Raw genomic sequence first — 20,846 nt, 5'->3', positions numbered from 1 at the left:
TGTTTAACTCACTGCAAGTATCCCGCAAGCCCAAAGACACAATCTCATGGAAAGACATCGAATAATTTACACATCGCGTCAAACATTCTACAACTTAATTTATCATCGATCGTATCATCCATCTAATCCATGTTCTATTCCAATCGTTTACAAGTATTTTAACCCTTATGCTCACTAGTTCTCATATCCCAATAATTAATCATCTAGATCAACTCATCATATCCCCACATATCCAATAGGTGAAATCAATCATTCACACTTTAAGTTCTGACTATATCCGATCAAATAACATAAATTTAAGAACGACATTTAAACCATTGGAAAGTAGGCTTCTTCTTCTTCGATCCGAAGGTCATACATCAAAAAGAAACGGAGTTCGGGTAGCCTTACTACGGCCTTATGATTATGGCTCAACGTAACCATGAAACTGATGCAAAGGCAAAATTCGGGTCAACTTTGGATGCAAATCTGTTATCGCTCGGACATACCCATGATGCATGGCATGTATCGTTGGAAAGCTCTATGTGTCTAGTTTCTAACAAAACAAACGGTGTGTCTTTTCGAGTCCCGAGCTAGGAGTTATGGCCATTTTATCAAAGTCCGCTGGTGCTGTCAGATTCTACGCGGGAACAAGTAAAATTGATTGAAAAATCATAACTCTTTCATCTTAAACCCAAAAACATTGAAACCAACGCCAAAGGTTGCACCACTACAAGCCCTACACTCGGTAAAAATTCCAGGTTCAGAAACGAGAGGAGGTTAACCCAACAATCAAAAGAAAAACCGATTCGCAACCATTTTCGCACCAGTCAACCAACCCTGCTTTAGAAATTCACCAAAAATTGTATACTTAACCAAATTACTTGATTCCAACGCCAATCTCTTCTTAACTTAAATATGCAACTCCTGTAAAAGACCCAAAGCCACCCAAAATGTTCATCATGCCCAGAAAGTTAAAAGAAGACAGCCACGCACAGATTCGCACATCCAGCAAACAGCCAGTATTCAAAAATCCATAACTAATTGTGTGATTATCGGTTTTGCATGATCTTGGTACCAAAATCTTCGTATTGAAACGCACTTTAACAGTTATGAAGACACCAAAAATTGATTCCTAGCAGAAGAGCCCCAAAATGACAGATTACCAGAACCCACGAAATTTTCAGCATTCACTAGATTTATTCAAGACTCAAAATAGATGATCAAACTTAATCCTTGCACATCAAACCAACACTTAACACATATAAAGAAGGCAGGAGATCTCTACCTCGAGGGTTAGAAGCAAGCCCGAACATGGATGAAACCTCAAGGTGCTCCGATCATGATTCTTCTTCGATCGATAGGAAGATCTCGTCGCGTAGAACAACTTTAGTACTTGGGATTTTTCCGAAATCTCATTCTAAGGAGATGAAATCGAAGAGAGAAGTTTGGAGGAGAGGTGAGAAAGAGAGAGAGTCGGCCGAGAGAATAGAGAGAGAGAAACGTGTGTGTCTGGCCCGGAAAAGAAAAGAAATATAGGTGGGGGAAAATTATCCCCTACACACACCTTCACTTATACACCCATGCATATTACACTTGCACCCCGAACTTCCAAATTCTAGCACATTCGACATCCAAACTCATTCTCCATTTTATATCACAACTCATGCCTTCATAAAACATAAAGAATTATGGAAATAAAATACGGGTCTCTACATAAACGATTCCCATATAGAAGGAAAATAAGACTTAGATGCCTTCAAAATATCTTTCTTTGATGAACATATCCATTTAGATTTTTTAAATGATATGCTCATCCTTTCAGGACTCTATGGATTTGGATTGGTCTAGTCCATGTTGGAGCCCATTTTCCTAATCCATCCATTCTGACTCTTCTATCTTTGGTAGGTAAGATAACTTTCCAAACAAGATCTCCCTCATCGAAACTTCGAAGAGCTACTTTTTTATTGTAACTTCTAGCTATTCTTGCCTTCTGTAACCTAATCTTGTTTAAAGCTTTTGCTATGGCTTCATCAATGTCTTCCAACTTTATATGCATGGCTTGATGATATGCCTCTGTATCTAAATCATTTGAGGATGCTAACCATTGAGATCTCACAGTGATTTCCATAGGCAATACAACATCATATCCATAAGTCAGGGTAAATGGAGTAGTGCCTATACTAGTTCTTTTTGTATTTCTATATGCCCACAAAGTATTTAGTAACAAGTTATGCCATATCTCTGAATTTTTATCCACCATTTTTTAGATCCCTTTCTTGATAATCTTGTTAGTAGATTCTGCTTGGCCATTAGATTGAACATAATATGTACTAGTATATATTAAAGAAATTCTATGGTAATTAACAAAACCTTTGACCAACTTTCCTTCAAATATAGACCCATTATCTACTGTTATGGTTTGGGGTTTCCAAACCTATAAATGATACCTTTTATAAATTCGATAACACGGGTTTTTTTAACATCCTCATAAGCTTGAGCTTCCACCCATTTAATAAAATAATCAGTAGCTACTAAAATAAATTTATGCTTTTCTGAAGAAAGCGGGTAGATCATCCTAATCATGTCCATAGCCCATCCTCTGAAAGGCCATGGTTTTATTTCATATTGTAAATTTGTGACTGGTAAATGCTTAAGTGGCCCAATCCTTTGACAAGCTTGACATCCTTTTGCATAATCTATGCAGTCCTTAAGGATAGTAGGCCAATAATAACTATATCTTTTTATTAGCCATCTCATTTTTATGTCAACTTGATTTGCTCCACAAATTCCTTCATGAACCTCAACCATTGCTTTGAATGCATTCACCTTGTTTAAACATTTTAAAAGAAGACCGTCCATTCCTCTTTTAAGTAACTCATTATTGTACAATTTGTAGTTTATTGACTTTAGCCTAGTTTCTTTATCAGTAGTGGCATCAGGTTTGCTTAAGTATTCAATTAATGCTTGTCTCCAATCTACATTCTGAATTGGAGGAACATCAATCTTTAATCCTTCAAAATCATTCAACCTGCTGCTCAACATAGGTAGGGACTTTTTCAAAGTTAGTTAACAAAATTCCTTCTCATTTTCTGGTAAAACTTTATAACCAGATGCCCTCTGAGCTATCTCATCAGCTTCCTCATTAAAGAATCTAGGAATGTATGTCAGGGTAATCATAAAAAACTGAGCTCTCAATTTCTTGGCATGCTAGTAATATATCAATAAAGCTGGACTAGTACATCGAAATTGTCCATTTAATTGGTTAATTACTAATTGAGAATCCTCAAAGATTTCAGAATCGTCAACTTTTAGTTTAAACAAAATTTCTAGACCTATGATTAAGGCTTCATACTCTGCTTGATTGTTAGAACATTGTCCTTCATTAAGTTGAAATCCATACTTGGTTTTCAAACCTTGAGGGGACTTTAATACTATCCCTACCCCAGGCATTTGAACTATTTTAGATCCATCGAACCATAGTTTCCATGGTTTGATTTCAACTACAGCAGGTTCAAATGGTTTTGTCACTTTGATCTCATTAGGATGATCAGCCAAAAAATTATTCAGTGCTTGTCCTTTTACTGACTTTTGAGGAACGCATTCAAGACAAAACTCAATTAAAGACACAATTCATTTTCCAATCTTCCTACTGAGCACAGGCTTTGAATGCATATGCTTAATTACATCAGTTTGAGAAATAACATAGGTTACTCTAGGCAACATATAGTGCTTGAGTTTCTTAGAAGCATAAAACAAAGCTAAATATAGTTTCTCTATTGCAGCATACTTGCATTCACAGGAGTTTAGAAACCTACTAAGATAATAAACTGCTCTTTCCTTGGCATCTTCCACTACAAGAAAAATGAAAATTGGTGATGAAAAAGTGGCAACGAAATTTAATTTTGTTACTAAATGAGTATATCTGGCAACGAAAAAATAAATTTGTCACTGTTTTGACAACTTTCGTGACGAAATAATTTCGTCACCAATTATACATGTTTAGCGACAAAAAAATATTTTCGTCACCAAAGGTACCCATTTGGCGACAAAATACATTTTTCGTCGCCGAAAGCTTAAAAAAGGTGACGAATTTTTTTTTCGTCGCCAAAGATAATTATTTGGTAACAAAAAATATATTTCGTCGCTAAATGAAAGCAATTTAGTAACGAAATATTTTTTTCGTCACCAAATGCTTAACTTTGGTGACGAAAAATAATTTCGTCACCATTTTAATGCTTTCAGTGACGAAATATATTTCGTCGTCAAATGGGTACCTTTTGTCACTAAATGTATTTCGGACATAACTCTTTACTAAAATCTCCGATTGAGATCATTCAAATTGGGTTTGAACAATAACTCAATTGCCTACAACTTTCATGTTTATCAAAATTGCTAATTTTAATGTTTAAAGGTTCAAAATTACATTCGAAATATATTTTCATGTTAAGCATATGTGTTATATATTTGATATTTCAAATATTTATTGAAAAGTGTGTGTAGTGCAGTTGGTCGGAGCTTGCACAAAAAACTCAAGGGACTTGGGTTCGAAACCCAGTAGGAGCAAGAAAGAAGGATTTCTTTTCCCATATGAAACATCTTTTGCAACGAAAATTTTCGTCACCGATTTCTTATGTTGGTGACAAAAAATTTCGTCACTGATGTGTCACATCGGTGATGAATTTTTTCGTCGCCAAAAGGAATAATTGATGACAAAAAATTTCGTCGTCAAAAGCACAATAAGCGAGGAAAAAAAAATCGTCACCAATTATTCACTTTTTGGTGATGAAATATTTCATCATCAAAAGGCACTATAGGTGATGAATAATAGATTTCGTCACCAGGTAGGAATCCTCGAAAACCTTTAGTCGACAAATTTTTTTTCGTCACCTATATTATTTGTGACGAAAAACATGCAATTTGTGTCGATTTTCATTCGTCATCCAATTGAATTTTTCTTGTAGTGTTCATTGTCTTGAGCTAACAGTACTCCTATTGAGTCTTGAGTTGCTACTAGGTACAACTTTACTGGCTTCCTGTTGATGGGGGCATCAACATGGGTAGACTGATTAAGTACACTCCTTAATGGCTTCAAAAGCATCATCATGCTCTTTAGACCACTTGAACTCTTCTCCATCCTTTAGCTTCAACAAAGAAGAGAAAATTTTAGTCTTTCCTGCAGCATTAGATATAAATCTTCGAAGGAAATTCAATTGACCAAGAAACCTTTGTAACTCCTTCTTGTTAGAATGTGGCTTGGCTTTAATAATAGCCTTTGGTTTGTTCTTGTCAACCTGTATTCCTTTGTTATGGACTAGATATCTAAGAAATTTTTCAGCTGATACTCCAAAAGCACATTTTTCTGGATTTAATTTCAGTTGATAGTGCTTCATCTATTGAAATGCCTTAATGTTTATGGTGATCATCATTGGAGCTTGACTTCACAATTATATCATCTATGTAACATTCTAGAAAACTTCCAACTAAATCATGAAAAATGGTATTCATAGCTCTCTGATAAGAGGCTTCAGCATTTTTCAACCCAAATGGCATTTTGACCCATTCAAAAACTCCAATGGTACCAGGGCATGCAAAAGCTGTTTTATACACATCCTCTTCTGCTATACAAATTTGATTGTATCTTGAATGCCCATCCAAAATGGATAATATCTTATGCCCAGTTGAATTGTCTACAAGCATATCCACATTAGGCATATGATACTCATCTTTGGGAGTTGCAGTGTTAAGATTTCGAAAGTCAACATAGATTCTTATGCATCCATTCTTTTTAGGCACTAGAACTACATTAGATAGCCATTCGACATACTTGGCTGCCCTAATGAAGCCTGCATCCTAAAAGCCTTTGCATATCTTTCTTTAAACCTGCAATAGTTTCTAGACTCATCTTTCTGGTTGGTTGTTTGACAGGTTTGAATTGTGGCTTGATAGGTAACCTATGCGCCACCAATCCTCTGTCTAATCCAAGTAATTCCTCATTACTCCAAGCAAAGCATTCTTTGTTGGCTTTTAATAGTTCTATTAACTTAGCTTTCACACCTAATTCGAGCTGTTGGTTAATAAACACTGGATTAGGATTGTCTTTGTCTCTGAACTTTACTTCCTCCAAAAGATCTTGGGATTCGACTTGCTCCTTAGATGTCAGTTGTTTGTCCTCCAAATAAGGCTTATCTAACAAAACATCTTCCCATATATTGTCCTCTTGAATCTTTTGTTCAATTCCCAGAGCAATATATCTTACTAAAGCCAATGAGTTGGCTTCTTCTTCAGCCTCTTCCTTAGACTTACATCTAAGCAGCATCATCTTTTGGGGAGTCTGATTCATAATCAACAACTTGTTTCAGTTCTGTCAATTCTCCCAATTCTAGCTTGTTGGTTGGGTAAGTGGCAACCTGGAGTAGTTCACTCAAAGGAACCACATCTGACTTGTACATTTCTACTTCAACAAAATTTGCAGTAGCACTAAATGGATGTGGATCAGCTTTGATTCCTTCAACACCCACTTCTTTGCCTTTCTCATATTTGACAATCATTAATTCCTGATGCATAGAAAAAGGAATATATCCATTAACATGGATCCAATCTCTCCCTAATAAAGCATTATACTTAGCATATGTATCAACTAAAAAGAAAGCAGTATCAGTTTCTATATCACCTACTGCCAATCTAATTGAGATTATTCCCTTTGCATAATGGCTTTCCCCCATAAATCCTGCTATGGATGTGCTAGTTGGGATCAATTTCTCACCATTCCTTTCCTTTACTTTTTTCGGGTTCGAAAGGGTAAAATATTTACTGCTGCCCCATTATCCACCAGAATTCTATCAAGGGGAATTCTATCAAAACATGTTGTAATATATAAAGGCCTTAAATGTTGTCTCATGGCATTAGTAGGCAGCTTAAATGAATATGAAATATCAATATAATTTAGATCAATTACCAATGCGTATTCAATATCAGACGTAGAATCTGGCACAAAGCTAGCTCTTTCTTTTGAACTTACCTCTAAGCTCTCTTGATTTTGCTTAATGTCGCGTATCAAATCCTCATCCATTTCTATTTGGACCACTTTTTCCAAGTCACAATCATTGCAAATGATGTTAAGCTCATCATCACTGTGTGTGACTTCAGAAATGTCAAATTTTCCAATATTCAACCTTGTATCATCTTGTTTCGAAGATGTTTCTCCATTTTTGGGGGAAATTCATAGAACATGGATAAACCATATTGATTTGGACTTCAGGTTGTCTCCCAAATTGAATCTTTGAAATCTCTTTGGTTGGTTTGACCGTCTCTTCCTTCACTTGCTCCTTGGAATCAGCCTTTTGTGCTAAAAGTTCCAAGGGAGAAGAGCTTCCTTCTAACCCTCTTTGTTCCACCAACATGGCTTCTAGTAAACTAGATTGGTAACTAGCCAATGAGTTGGGAGAAGGAAGATCTAAATCCTCTTCAAGCATAGCAGAGGCCACTCCTTTCAAAGTTTCCTCCTTTCGAAATTGGATTCAAAATTCGTCTTCTGGGTCTTTTTGAGCTCTGTTAAACCTTGGATTAGGCCTTGCTCCTCTTCCTGATTCCTCTCTAGTTAATGACTCTCCTGACTGAAAAAGTGAGTACTTCCTCTCAAGCTTCCTTTTCCGAGTTCTTGAGAGCAAAGGAACCATCTGTGGTATCTTGGATTTGGGATCCCTTATTAATACCCATTGCCCAGGAGCTGAATTTGGTGGTCTGTATGTCTTGGTCCCACTCTTAATTAAGTCTTTGTATCACTAAAATAAGATAGGTTTAACCTGCTTCAAGAACCAGTTAGGGACTCCTTTTACCAAAGTAAATTCCTCTTGATTAGCTTCTTCTTGTGGCCTTGATGTTTGGGCAATATTCGCCTTCTTTGGGGGAGGTATTTCCCTCCTTAGGGCAGGTGGGACTGGACTAGTAGGAACGTCCCTCTTCGAAGCCAAGCAAAGCTTGTTCTATTCCCTTGGCTTGACTTGCGCTGGGGTTATTCTTTTCATTCCTACCTCTTTTCGGAAAAAACTTACTCCCTTTTTGTCCAAATCCTTGAAGACCAAATAATTGGCCTCGTATCCAACACATAAGCACTCCAAAAATGAGGCTTCTAACATTGGCAAATGACATTTACCTGAGAACTTCTGTGGAGGAAAACCAATATTGGTCTGCCTATAATAATTTCACCTTGTCCCCATATTCAGAGGTTGACCACCATATGGCTTACCCCTTCCATATTGACTAGCATTCGTGTTCACTAGCACCTCTTTATCTTGCCAATATTTTTTGAGAGTTCGAGCCGACGAAGTTGGCACGTTAGTGTTGACTTCAGCTTCTTCAATCTTTGGAAAATGGGTTGCATCCATTCCCAAAATTTTTTTCTGGGAAATTGATCCTCCCTTTCCTTATTTGTTCCTGAATCTTGTCACGAAGAACATTGCATGATTTAGTTGAATGAGACCAAGAATCATGCCATTTACAGTATGTTTTCCCATTCTTTTCTTCAGCAGTGGGCAATTTTACATTTGGAGGCAACTTAATAATCTTCTTTCTTAATAAATAATCGAAGATTTCATCTGCCTTTGATACATCAAATGAATAAAATTTATTGATCTCATTATGTTTAAACTTCTGTCCTATGGACACATTCTTTCGAATTAAGGGCTCACAAACACAAGGATCTGTAGACACTCCAATCTGGGCTTCCAGATTAGTTTACTTTCGATTTTTGATTCCCCAATGATAAAACGGATCAAGAACACCCCGGGAACGTCGAATGTTTGAGCTTTGAGTGTTTGCAAAACCCTTGAACCTAATCTAGCCAAATCCACTTCAAATGCCAAAAACCCTACTGGCACGTGTTGGTTGAGAGCCTTCGTGGGCAGATCAACTTGACAGGTGTTGGTCAATGGTCAAAGCTTGACCGTTGACCAACGCATGAGTAGATGGTACACGCGCGCGCTACTCCTAAACCCGTGCTCGCGGGTCAAGCTGACAGGTGTGGTCAGCAGTCAAAGCTTGACCGTTGACCCACGCGCGCCAAGGCGCAACTCTCGCGTGCCGGTCCAAGCTGCCCCATCACCTTTATGGGTAGGTAAACTTAACCACCAAGTAACCCTCAGCCAACCTTGTGAACTGGCTGAGCTTTTCTCCTTGCACCTACTAGTTTCACCTCCTCTCTTCCTATATATATCCCCATTTGTTCCTTTTTCAACGGGTTCAAGTTTTTCAAAGGGTTACAACATCCCACAACCATTTTCACACCCCAATCAAGCACAATCACCCTATTCTTTAATTATCAAACAACCTCAACATCAACTCAAAGCTCAAACACCTTTCAAAACTCAAGAACCAAAGGTATAGCTTGCCTTTGTTCTACTCTCTATTCTGATCCCTGAGGGGGGCTGGCAAGGCCAAGACTGGTAATCAATACCAGTCCAGGTCCTAAAGCTAGCAAGGTTTCAAAAACTGTTGTGGTAAGAACCAGCGTGCGTTGGACCCATATACGCGAGCGCAACTCTGTGGCTGTGCGCGCTGGTCCGCATGGGGATTGGTGTCTTGCTATTTTGTGTATTTACTTACATATAGGCCATTGCAAGCATGTAAATAACCAGTTTATTGCTTTCCTTTGTTAGAAACGTTAGCTATAGTTCAATATGTATTTCTTCTGTTTTGGAGTACCCCCCCTGTGATTTTTCTAGACATGTACTAGAACCCAGAAATATGCAAACCAAACATTGGTTAAGTGGTTTAGACCCGCGCGCGCCAGAGCACCACACACACGCGCCAGACTACCTCTAATCAGTGGCTGGCCTTGCACGGGTAGCTTGGCTTTAGGCCATTATTTTGTCCCCACACTGTTTATGGGGTGTTTTGTTAATTTGTAGGGCTTTTTCAGCCTTTAAATTGTATATTAATTGCTTATAACTGCTTGGTTTGTCCTGGGTGTGCACTGGTCCTTCCAGAGCCTAGAGGGTTTGACAATAAGAGCTGTGGGTTTGAGCTCACTGGCACGCACGTGTCTTGGAGTCGCACGCGCATGAGTGAATAGCATGCAGTGACTTGTTCAGTGCATGATGGTTTTTTTCTGCGCATGTCATTCCAAAACAGGGGCTTCCCAGTTTGTTTAAACTCTCACAGCAGTCTGTTCTCATCCTATACTAACTGCTCATCCATGCTATCATTCACATCTTGCAAAACATGTTGCAGCTTTAATCCCATTAAACTGTTCCCCCGCCCCTAATTGGTTAAAGAATTGATTAATCAAACAGAATCACAAACGTTTTCGCAAATGCCTAAGTAGAGACCGATCTCTGGATTGGGCGAGAGGGGTACCTTACAACCCTTCCCCTCTTGTAACCTGGCTCCCGAACCCAAATATGGTTATGACGGACTGGTGCCTTCACCTTTTTCAAAAATCAAACAGCGCAGCGAGCGTTTCAAGTTCGGTTCTTTGGGTGTCAAACCTTCAAACCCAAGTGGTGACTCTCAATTGAGCGCTTGTCTGCCAAAAAAGCGCGCTCATCGATCCGCCTTATTCAGGGCGTGCTGCCCACAGTGGCGACTCTGATGGGGATATTGAATCAATATTGGTCTATACTTAGATTTTAATACGCTTGAGAACAAATCCCACAAAAGTCTGCCAAAATAGTGAGCTTCACGCTGCTAAAGAAAGGATTGGTGATTTAACAGGACCAAGTGTCCGGCCATCCTGACAGGGGCTTTTCCGATTGTTCTCTCGTGTAGTTTCCTCTAAGTATTGATTAATAAAGAGAGCCAAATTTGAAACGGCATTTGCCAATTTGCAATTCTATTCCATTAATCAATTTCTTTAGCATCTTCAATTTCTTTGCGAAATCAAACCTTTTTAAGTCCTTGTCTAAATACCCAATGAGGTTTCAAACAGAAAACAAAAAACAACAGAGAGAATGATGTGATGCTTATACCACCTTGGTTATCGTGCGCAACACGTACACCATTTAGGCTATGGCACTGTGTCACCTATGCCGCCCCGATTCCGGTATCACGTCATTTACACCCAGTTGTTCTGACTCCAAAGTTGAAACTTCGAGAACGGAATAGTTAAAGGCTTAGACTATTTTGACATCTCTTAGTGTCAGTCGATCTATTCAAAGGATACACCCTCGAAAAGATTTTCAAGGATTCTGGTAGCATCCGAACAACAGGTTCACTGTTGGCCGCCCTACAGTCGGAATTCGGTTCAAAGGCTTGCTAGGCTAGGACCCCAGTCAGTTGCAATGGAGGCTTCTAGAAGTTCACTGTTGGCCGCCCTACAGTCGGGTTCGCCATCGATATTGCAAAAAGCCACACCGTCGGCTTCCCCATCTTCAGTTTCTTCATCAAGCTACACTGAAAAACCTGTGATGACAGATCAGCCGCTCAGTCTTGAAACTATGCTCATGAACCTCCAGAACAGTATCACTGCTATGCAACAGAGGGCCACTCAGACTGATGCTTCCATCACTCGTCTATATGATCTCATCAACACTCGTTTTCCACCAGTGCTAGTGCTTGAAGAGGAAGGTGAGGACGATGAGGATGTTCATGTAGAACCTGTCTTTGTCGAGGATCCAAATCATGCAGGGCGTCTCATTGTTCAACCCATTCCTAGAGAGGCTCATGCGCCTGCTCCAAACCTGAACCTTGCTGCTGTTAGGCCTGTTCAAAACCTTGACATGGCCGCTCTTATGGCCAAGATGGCTAAGTTGGAAGAAGGTGTCTCAAAATCCGAGAAGATCAGCGCATGAGGAATTGACCTGGATCGTTTGTGCCTGTACCCTAATGTTAGGCTCCTCAACAAATTCAAGATGCCTGACTTGGTTAAAGTTCGACGGGAGCAGTGATCCCAAGACTCATCTCTTTGGTAATCATGTTGCAATGAAGCTGCTAGGAGTGGAAAGTGAAGCCATGTCTCAGCTTTTCCCTCAAACCCTCTCCGGGCCTGCCTTCCAATGGTTTCTGTCTCTTGACATCTCCAAAAGAAGAACTTGGGAAGACATAGGGGCTGCCTTTATCTCGTAGTACAGCTACAACTCGCAGCTCAAGATGACTACTCGTGAGTTGGAGTCCACCAAAATGGAAGGAAAAGAGTCCTTTGAGGATTTTGTTAAGAGGTGGAGAGCCAAAGCCGCATTAATGACTGATCGCCCGAGCGAGAGGGATCAACTCCGCATCATTTCCCACAATCTTCAGCCTGACTTCGCCAAGCACCTTGTGCTGGTTCAAGAATCCGCCAACTTTGAGACTTTCTTCGAGTCTGGCCTAGCCATTGAAGAGGCCCTACAAAATGGAGTTCTGCCAAGAGGAGAATCCCCTTCTTCCACTTCTCAAAAAGCTAAGCCAAGGGCTTACTCTGGAAACAGTAGCGCACTATTTGGCGGTAGCAATTATGCCAACACGGCTACAAATGGGGACAACTCTGCTACTTCTCCCAATCATACAGCTGATGTCAATTAGGTTCAAAGTGCCCAAAGCTACCGGGCCCGAACCCAACCTCGGAGCTTCTCTGTCTTCGAGGCGCCTCTGTCCGCAGTGATGGAAAAACTTGTCAAATCTGGGCATCTCAAGCCTTTGACCCCAACTTCCCCGCCAAAGGTCCTACCTTCTGGTTGCAAGCCTCACCTCTTCTGTGCCTTCCACCAAATGCCTGGCTATCCCACTGACGCATGCTATCGTCTTCGACATGAGATACAAGATCTCATTGACAATGGCACGGTTCAAGTTCAACCAAAGCCTAATGTCATCTCCAACTCCTTGCCTCAACACAACTCTAACCCTCTAGTTGGTCAGATATCCATCTCTTCCACTCAAATCAACCCGAGCTCCACCATATTCAACCCTAACCACTATATCGTCTCAGAAAGCCAACCCAAACCAATTGTATCCATCCCGTTCAAACCGAAGATTAACATGATGGCTGTAGGATGGGCAATTGAGGTTTTCACTGCCGACACCTGGATTGACAGTTATGAGGAGCTTACAAAGGAGCGGACTAACAGGCTGAGATTCATTGTTCATAGGAGCACTGAGTAGGTTTGGTTGAAGAAGCGGAGGAAGCCGAAGTGCTGTTGCTTGGGCCTGATGTCCTCTAGATACCACCTCTCTGTGAGGAAGCCAAGGGTAACTATAAAAGTTGCATTTTCAAATCACATCTATTTTGCATTGACACTTTTGAGTCTGAGTTTGACACAGTGTCTGTCAAGTTGTCTAAGCCACTACAAGAGAATATGCTATTTGCATCGGCAAGAAATGTCGTCTCAAAAAGCTATTAATTGCGTCAGCGTCACACCCCATCTCAAAAGTTATCCTTTTACGTATGTTGCATCCCAGTCGCAAATTTCTTGTGGCAAATACATTTTCTTTTGCATCTGCAAAGTACGCCCCGATGTTAATAGTAACTTTTTTAGCCCAAAAAGGACGTACGATCGACTAGAATTGGCGAGGCACGAAAAGTTCAAATTCTGCCCCCCCAAATCCCAAATCGTTTCTTGCCCTAACACCAATTTCTTTCCCTCGTGGCGTGGGCGCTCTCTCTCTCTCTCTCTCTCTCTCTCTCTCTCTCTCTCTCTCCTACAAATCGACGAACACCGCCACCGCTGTTTGACCTCCATTCCACTACTTAGGCCCTCCTGTTACTCGACATTCACCACAACATGGGTAAGTCGATCTCTATGTTTATATCGCTGTCCCAATTTCTCATCCTTAAACAAATTAGGTTTGCTGCAGTAACTCTCTCTCTCTCTCTCTTTGCGCTAAACAGAGTACGATCGTCCCTTTTCTTTTGCCCTAACTTTTTGCTCCTAAGGTACAAAGAAGCCATCATATGCTAATCGAAGACAACGAGAGCACCAAAACGACGACCACGGCCATAGGGGTTTCCGACGAGATCCCACCAAGCAATCCTCAGCTCTCCCAAAAATCCTTTCCAAAAACATCACGCCTTCGCTATTACCACGTGATTCCACCATTGGTATGCTCAAAGGGGACCTTTATTCTGCTTATTAATTTCCTACCTCTCACCAGTTGTATGGTTGTGTATATTTTGAATCCTTATTGCTATTTATCACATGCATGCTACAGTTATTGGGAACCCAACTCCGTTGGGAGTGATTTCAATAGGACCTAGAGGAGCCCCCAAAAGAACCGAAAGAGATCCCCATATATATTCTTTGAGAAATTTTCCACACAGAGGAGTATTAAACTTTTGTTATTGAGATTGAAGAACCCACTTAGAAATAGAAGAAGGAAAAATCTCAACATACAGTGGGGTCATTTGAGTTTAAGAGAAGTTAACGTTTGTTGAATAGGACATAAATAGTCTAATTTCAGACTTTTTGTGGCCAGGGATGTTTATGTTTTCACTGGCTCAATATGTTTCTTATAGATAAATTCTCATGTATTTAGTTCAATATTATGGTCCTAATGTAATGCATGCACGTCAGCACGTGCTAATCATTGGCTCAAAAATTTATCAAATTCAAGAATAACACAATAAGACAATTGATGTATTGACTGCTCATCTTGTTCTGCTCAGATACTATCTCTTTTTATTGCTTTGACATATGATCTCTTCCTTATTCTTATTCGTGGTGGAACAGTTGACTTCTTTTTAAACTACTTCATCAGCTTTGCGCAAACTCCTAGGGATGGCTGTACTAGGGAGTCTTGTTCCTGGTTTATTGGAAAGAAGGATTTAGTTTTTTGATAGCATGTTATCATTACATTCTCTATGTGTTCTTCATTTTTGGTTTTATTTGGTATCTAGTTTCACATCATGAGGAAATTAGTTTTAAGCCTTTTATACCTTTAATAGATTTTACTTGGTTTTGTTTGTTAAGATGATACAGAGACGGGGGCCTTGGTTCCTACCATATAATACCTACAAAAAACAAGATTTAAAATATTTTGACCATGAGACTTGACAACTTGTTAAGTTGAGGAAGGGACACGCTTGTGCATGCAAGTATGTCGGGCACAAACATGTGTGTCTATAGCAATGATTGCAGCTTCACCACATCCTGAAACTATTTCAATTTGAACCTTGAAGCAGGGATTGTTTCATTTGTTTGTAATATCGTTGAGCATTCTGAAATCATAAGTTATTAGCAGTTACTTCCTACATCTTTTGCTTTCTTCAGAAATTTAGAAGTTGTTTCATCCGTCTCTGTGGGTTGCATTTGCATAGGTTGTTTCACCCTCAAGAACACCCCGGGAATGTCGAGTGTTTGAGCTCTGAGTGTTTGCAAAACCCTTGAACCTAATCTAGCCAAAGCCACTTCAAAGGCCAAAAACCCTACTGGCACACGTTGGTTGAGAGCCTACGCGCGCAGATCAACTTGACAGGTGTTGGTCAATGGTCAAAGCTTGAGCGTTGACCAATGCGTGAGTAGGTGGTACACGCGCACGGTGCTCTTAAACCCGCGCACGCGGGTCAAGCTGCCAGGTGTGGTTAACAATCAAAGCTTGACCGTTGACCCCCGCACGCCAGGGCGCAACTCTCGCATGCCAGAGCGAAACCCGCGCGCGCCGATCCAAGCTGTCCCCATCACCTTTATGGGTTGGTAAGCTTAACCACCAAGTAACCCTCAGCCAGCCTCGTGGACTAGCTGAGCTCCTCTCCTTGCATCAACCAGTTTCACCTCCATCTCCTCCTATATATATCCCCCTTTGTTTCTCTTTCAAAGGGTTACAAAATCCCAAAACCATTTTCACACCCCAATCAAGCATAATCACCTTGTTCCTTAATTATCAAACAACCTCAACCTCAACTCACAGCTCAAACACCTTTCAAAACTCAAGAACCAAAGGTATAGCTTGCCTTTGTTCTACTCTATGTTCTGATCCCTGAGGGGGGCTGGCAGGGCCAAGACTGGCAATCAATACCAGTCCAGGTCCTAAAGCTGGCAAGGTTTCAAAAACCGTTGTGGTAGGAACTAGCGCGCCTTAGACCCATATACACGCGCGTCACCCTGTGTCTGCAAGCGCTGGTCAGCGTGGGGATTGGTGTCTTGCTATTTTGTGTATTTACTTACATACAGGACATTGCAAGCATGTTAATAACCAGTTTATTGCTTTCCTTTGTTAGTAATGTTAGTTGTAGTTCAATATGTATTTCTACTGTTTTGGAGTACCCTCCTGGGATTTTTCTGGACATGTACCAGAACCCAGAAATATGCAAAACAAACAATGGTTAAGTGGTTTAGACCTGCATGCGCCAGAGTGCCACACTTGCGTGCCAGAGTGCCATACGTGCAGGCTAGACTGCCTCCGACCAGTGGCTGGTATTGCATGGGTAGCTTGGCTTTAGGCCATTATTTTGTCCCCACACTATTTATGGGTGTTTTGTTAATTTGTGGGGCTTTTTCAGCCTTTAAATTGTATACTAACTACTTATAACTGCTTGGTTTGTCCTGGGTGTGCATTGGTCCTTCCAGAGCCCAGAGGGTTTGAGAATAAAAGCTGTGGGTTTGAGCTCACTGGCGCGCGTGTGTCTTGGAGTCGCGCAGCGCGCAGGAGTGAACAGAATGCAGTGACTTGTTCAGTGCATGATAGTTTCTTCCTGCACATGTCATTCCAAAATAGGGGCTTTCTAGTTTGTTTAAACTCCCACAGCAGTCTGTTCTCATCCTATACTAACTGCTCATCCAAGCTATCATTCACATCCTGCAAACATGTTACAGCTTTAATCCCATTAAACTATTCCTCGCCCCTAATTGTCTAAAGAATTGATTAATCAAACAGAATCACAAACGTTTTCACAAATGCCTAAGTAGAGACCGATCTCCAGGTTGGGTGAGAAGGGTGCCTTAAAGCCCTTCCCCTCTCGTAACCTGGCTCCCGAACGCAGATATGGTTATGATAGACTAGTGCCTTCACCTTTTTCAAAAATCAAATAGCGCAGCGAGCATTTCAAGTTTGGTTCCTTGGGTGTCGAACCTTCAAACCCAAGTGGCGACTCTGAATTGAGCGCTCGTCTGCCAAAAAAGTGCGCTGATCGATACGCCTTTTTCAAGGCATGCTGCCCACAGGATCATGCTCAGTTATTTCTGCAGCATCGATTTCCTAATTGGGATCTTGATAGTAGGTTGAGTAAGAAGAATTATGTCTATCCATATCCTCTTCAAATAAAGATTCATATTTGGTTACTTTATAGGTCATATCTACGAAGTCTCTAAACTCTGTAGAATCAAACCTTTTTCGAAGTTCTCTCTCTAAACCATCTTGCATGTGCTAATCTCACGAATTCTGCCTGGAGTTTGCACTTAGTTCTAGCCCACTTAAACCTAGATATAAAATTAGCTACTTTTTCATCTGGCTTTTGCCTTAACCTAGCCAAGTCTGCCATAGAGACTTCAGGTTCTGCATGGAAGAATTGTGCATGAAACACTTCCTCCATCTGAAACCAATTAGCTATTGATCCTGATTGTAAATTAGTATACCAAGCGAAAGCTGGTCCAAACAAAGAATTTGGAAACAGTTTTAACTTCATGAAGCCATTTTGAGCCAAATTCTTACATTGTACAGAAAATCTAGCAATATGTTCTACAAAAGATTATCTCCCATCCACATAAAACAAAGTAAAATCTTGGATCTTAAAGTCCCTAGGGATCTGGAATGTCCTATCCATCCATTTAGGATATGGCCCTATAAATTTGTGGTTGTACTCCCTGAGTTTGAGGTCCCAAACTTCTTGGATGAGACCAATCATTTGATCTCTTAACACTGGATTTTCCCCAAAAAGATTTTGTCCTTGGTTTACCACAGGGGGTTCTATGAGATCTTCCTCATAGAGCTCTCTATGAACACTTGAATCTCCTTGGTTTTCTCTCAAACGCTCTCCATATATAGGCTGTTGTATCCCACCAGTTGGGATATTAGCCTGTGCATTCCATGAGACTTCTTTTCTAAGATTTTCTCCATAAATAGGTGGATAATTTCTTGCAGTAGGCATCCTCTGAAAAGGATTATGAAGGTTGTTACCTCTCTTATTTGGCTTATACCCTTGGTCTAACTCAATGACATCCTCCCATCCCTCAAGTGTTGGTTCGAAGAAAGGATTCGAACTGTGTTTCCCTAGTGTTCCTTTGAATCCCAGGATTAATATTAAAAGATTCCTTTGGGATATTACCAATAGGATTTTTTGACCTAACTAGCTCATACCAAGACTGGGGTATTTCCTGTTGGTACATTTTTTCTTTGCCTGGCCTAGATTTTATTTTACCCTGTCCAATATCCTCTCCAAATCCTCCTTCGAAAGGACCTTGGTGAGTGCTTGAGTTAGCATGGTTATTCAGTCCAATATTTACTGGACTGTGCCTTGCTGACTCTAGATCATGCAACTTATTTTTCATGCTTTGATCATGGCTCTTTGAGTCTGGGCCATTTCTTTGAAAGCAATCATCATTTCTCTGAAAATCACCTCGTTATCTTGATCTTTACCGCTAGACTGTTCCTCTTGATCATTTCGAGGTACTTTTAAGGAGGCTCCTCTATTCTTAAAGCCATTTGGGGAACTTCAAGGCCAGTTGGTAGTCCTTGTTCCATAGCTTGCTCTGCTATAATCTCATCTTCTGGCTCTGGGCCAAAGTTAGGTGTTTCTACTTGTTTTCTAACCCTTGGCATTTTGACACCTTCGAGTCCCATCAGGCGTGCCAAAAATTGTTTGAGCTAAATTAGCTCAACCTTTGGCAAAATAATTGTGTGCGAGTGTGCCAGAAAAAAATAAAATTTATCCTTTTCTGATTAACTCAAAATAGCTAATTTAATCAGGCAATTATAATTATCCATTCAATTACCTCAACTAAGAGGATTTTCCTAAAGGTATCAATCAATAATAGATTGACGCTCTTCAATCAAAAAATATAACTGAATATAAACAAGCTTGAATTCAAACAAAAGCAAGTTTATATACAATTACTCTTAAGATTTCGACAAAAATAATAGAGAAATATAGGCACACTTGAATCGAATCGAAAGCAAGCCTATATGTGACTACTCTTTGGCAAGAAAAAAGACAGAAAAATATAAGATAACTTGAATTTAATCAAAAGTAAGCTTACATTCAAATAAGTCTTCAAACTTGCAAAATATTAAACTATAACTAAATTATTCTAAGACCTAAACTACTCTAGATCTCTGAGCAACCATTTTGTATGGATTGTCAGATGATGAATTTTTTGTCAGGGGTCTTTTCTCTTCGATTGCCTCTTCCATTTATAGACGATAGGTCCGTCTTCAACTTGTATTCTCTATGTTTTCTTTTATTGCCCAAATCTTCATTCAAATTTGATTTAAAATGCCGTCCATTCCCTCCAAAAATGGTTGCAAAGGCCTTTGAACTGCCGCTTGACTTGGTCTTCTCAGAAAACACTTCTCCTTCCACGTTTGTTTATAGACGCCCCAATTTGGCCTAACGATTATTTCAAGTCCCACCTTGGGGACCATCCCGATGATGAATGGATATAGTGATTGCTGATTGACTTTTCGTAAACCCATGGACTTTTGGTGAGTACTTTTAGTCACTTAAAGGACCCAATTCAGAGCCATATAGCCTTTCAAACAGAAATACATTATCCTAGGAAAATCTATCTTTCAGCCGTAACATTGATCTCATGGCCTCAACTTCATTCTTTCACCCGTGAAACATGTTGCTTGAAAATCTCCGTAAGAGATTGATTCCTCGACAGCTAGATCGATTCTTCGGCCGCCCAATCTATCCTTCGACTGCCAGATCCATTGCTCGGCCGCCAGATCGTCTATTTTCCAGATTCTGAAATGTTTTGTCATACATTTGATCCAATCACCAAAACCTTAGCAGCCTTTTTCTGATGCGTTTGGGCAACAAAGTAGATTTCGTCCAGAGATCTTATTTACCCTATATTCCTTATTGATTCACGCCAATTGATTGGCCAGAGTGATTCACCAATTGCCTATATAAAGAGGCACTTAGGGTTCTGAAAATACACCACAATACCACAATTCATATCACAATCACCTTCTCTAGCCACGAAACTCTGTACAAACACTCTCTCATACTCCCTCTACAAAAGCCTTAACCCCCCGAAGGCAGCCGCAATCTGACGATCAAACCCCGAAGTACAAATCCTAACCCTAGGGTTTTCGAGAAGCAAATTAGTCAATCTCCTATAATCTGAAGCAATCTAGCAACTGAGGGATCAAGGTGGTGAGGCCCAGGGGCCTATGGTTTGATCTTTTTCTTGTCTTTATACAGTAATCGTACCATTTTGATTTTCTGCTAATCATTTAGTCTAATGTGAGGAAGAACATCGGCTGGGGCATCGATCCCTCGGTCGATATATCAATCCAGTTGGATCCCTTGGCCGTGACATCTTTTCACCAGCCGAGAGATCCATTTCCCTGGGACAGCCTATTTTGTTCCTTTATTTTTGATGCATGCTTTCAATTATCATTTTGGCTCACCTTATTAACTGCTAAAGGCTAAAATCAATTTACGTGTTTAGAGTTAAATAAAGCATGAATTAATCATATGTTGAACGACTATGGGCCAGTCTCGCAACTGGGCAAAAAGAGGTGCTTAACACCTTCCCCTTATTGTGCTTTTGGCTCTCGTACCTGGAATCTCTACTTGTTTTTTGCAGTTTTATAAACTATGTGGCGATTCTATTTTGATGATAACCGTTATTGTGTGGCAATGTTCCTAGCCTTGGGAATATCCACGATCTTGGTTTATGAAGTGGAAAGCAAACAAACAAACAATAATCAATCTATATGGTGATGCCCTGCTTGGGAGGTGTCTACAGTTTTTGGCGACTCTGCCGCGAACTTGAGAGCCATAACCAGAAAGT

The sequence above is a fragment of the Rhododendron vialii genome, chromosome 5a (genome assembly GCF_030253575.1).
Source record: "Rhododendron vialii isolate Sample 1 chromosome 5a, ASM3025357v1".
NCBI lineage: Eukaryota > Viridiplantae > Streptophyta > Magnoliopsida > Ericales > Ericaceae > Rhododendron > Rhododendron vialii.
This window is presented reverse-complemented; position numbering follows the sequence as displayed.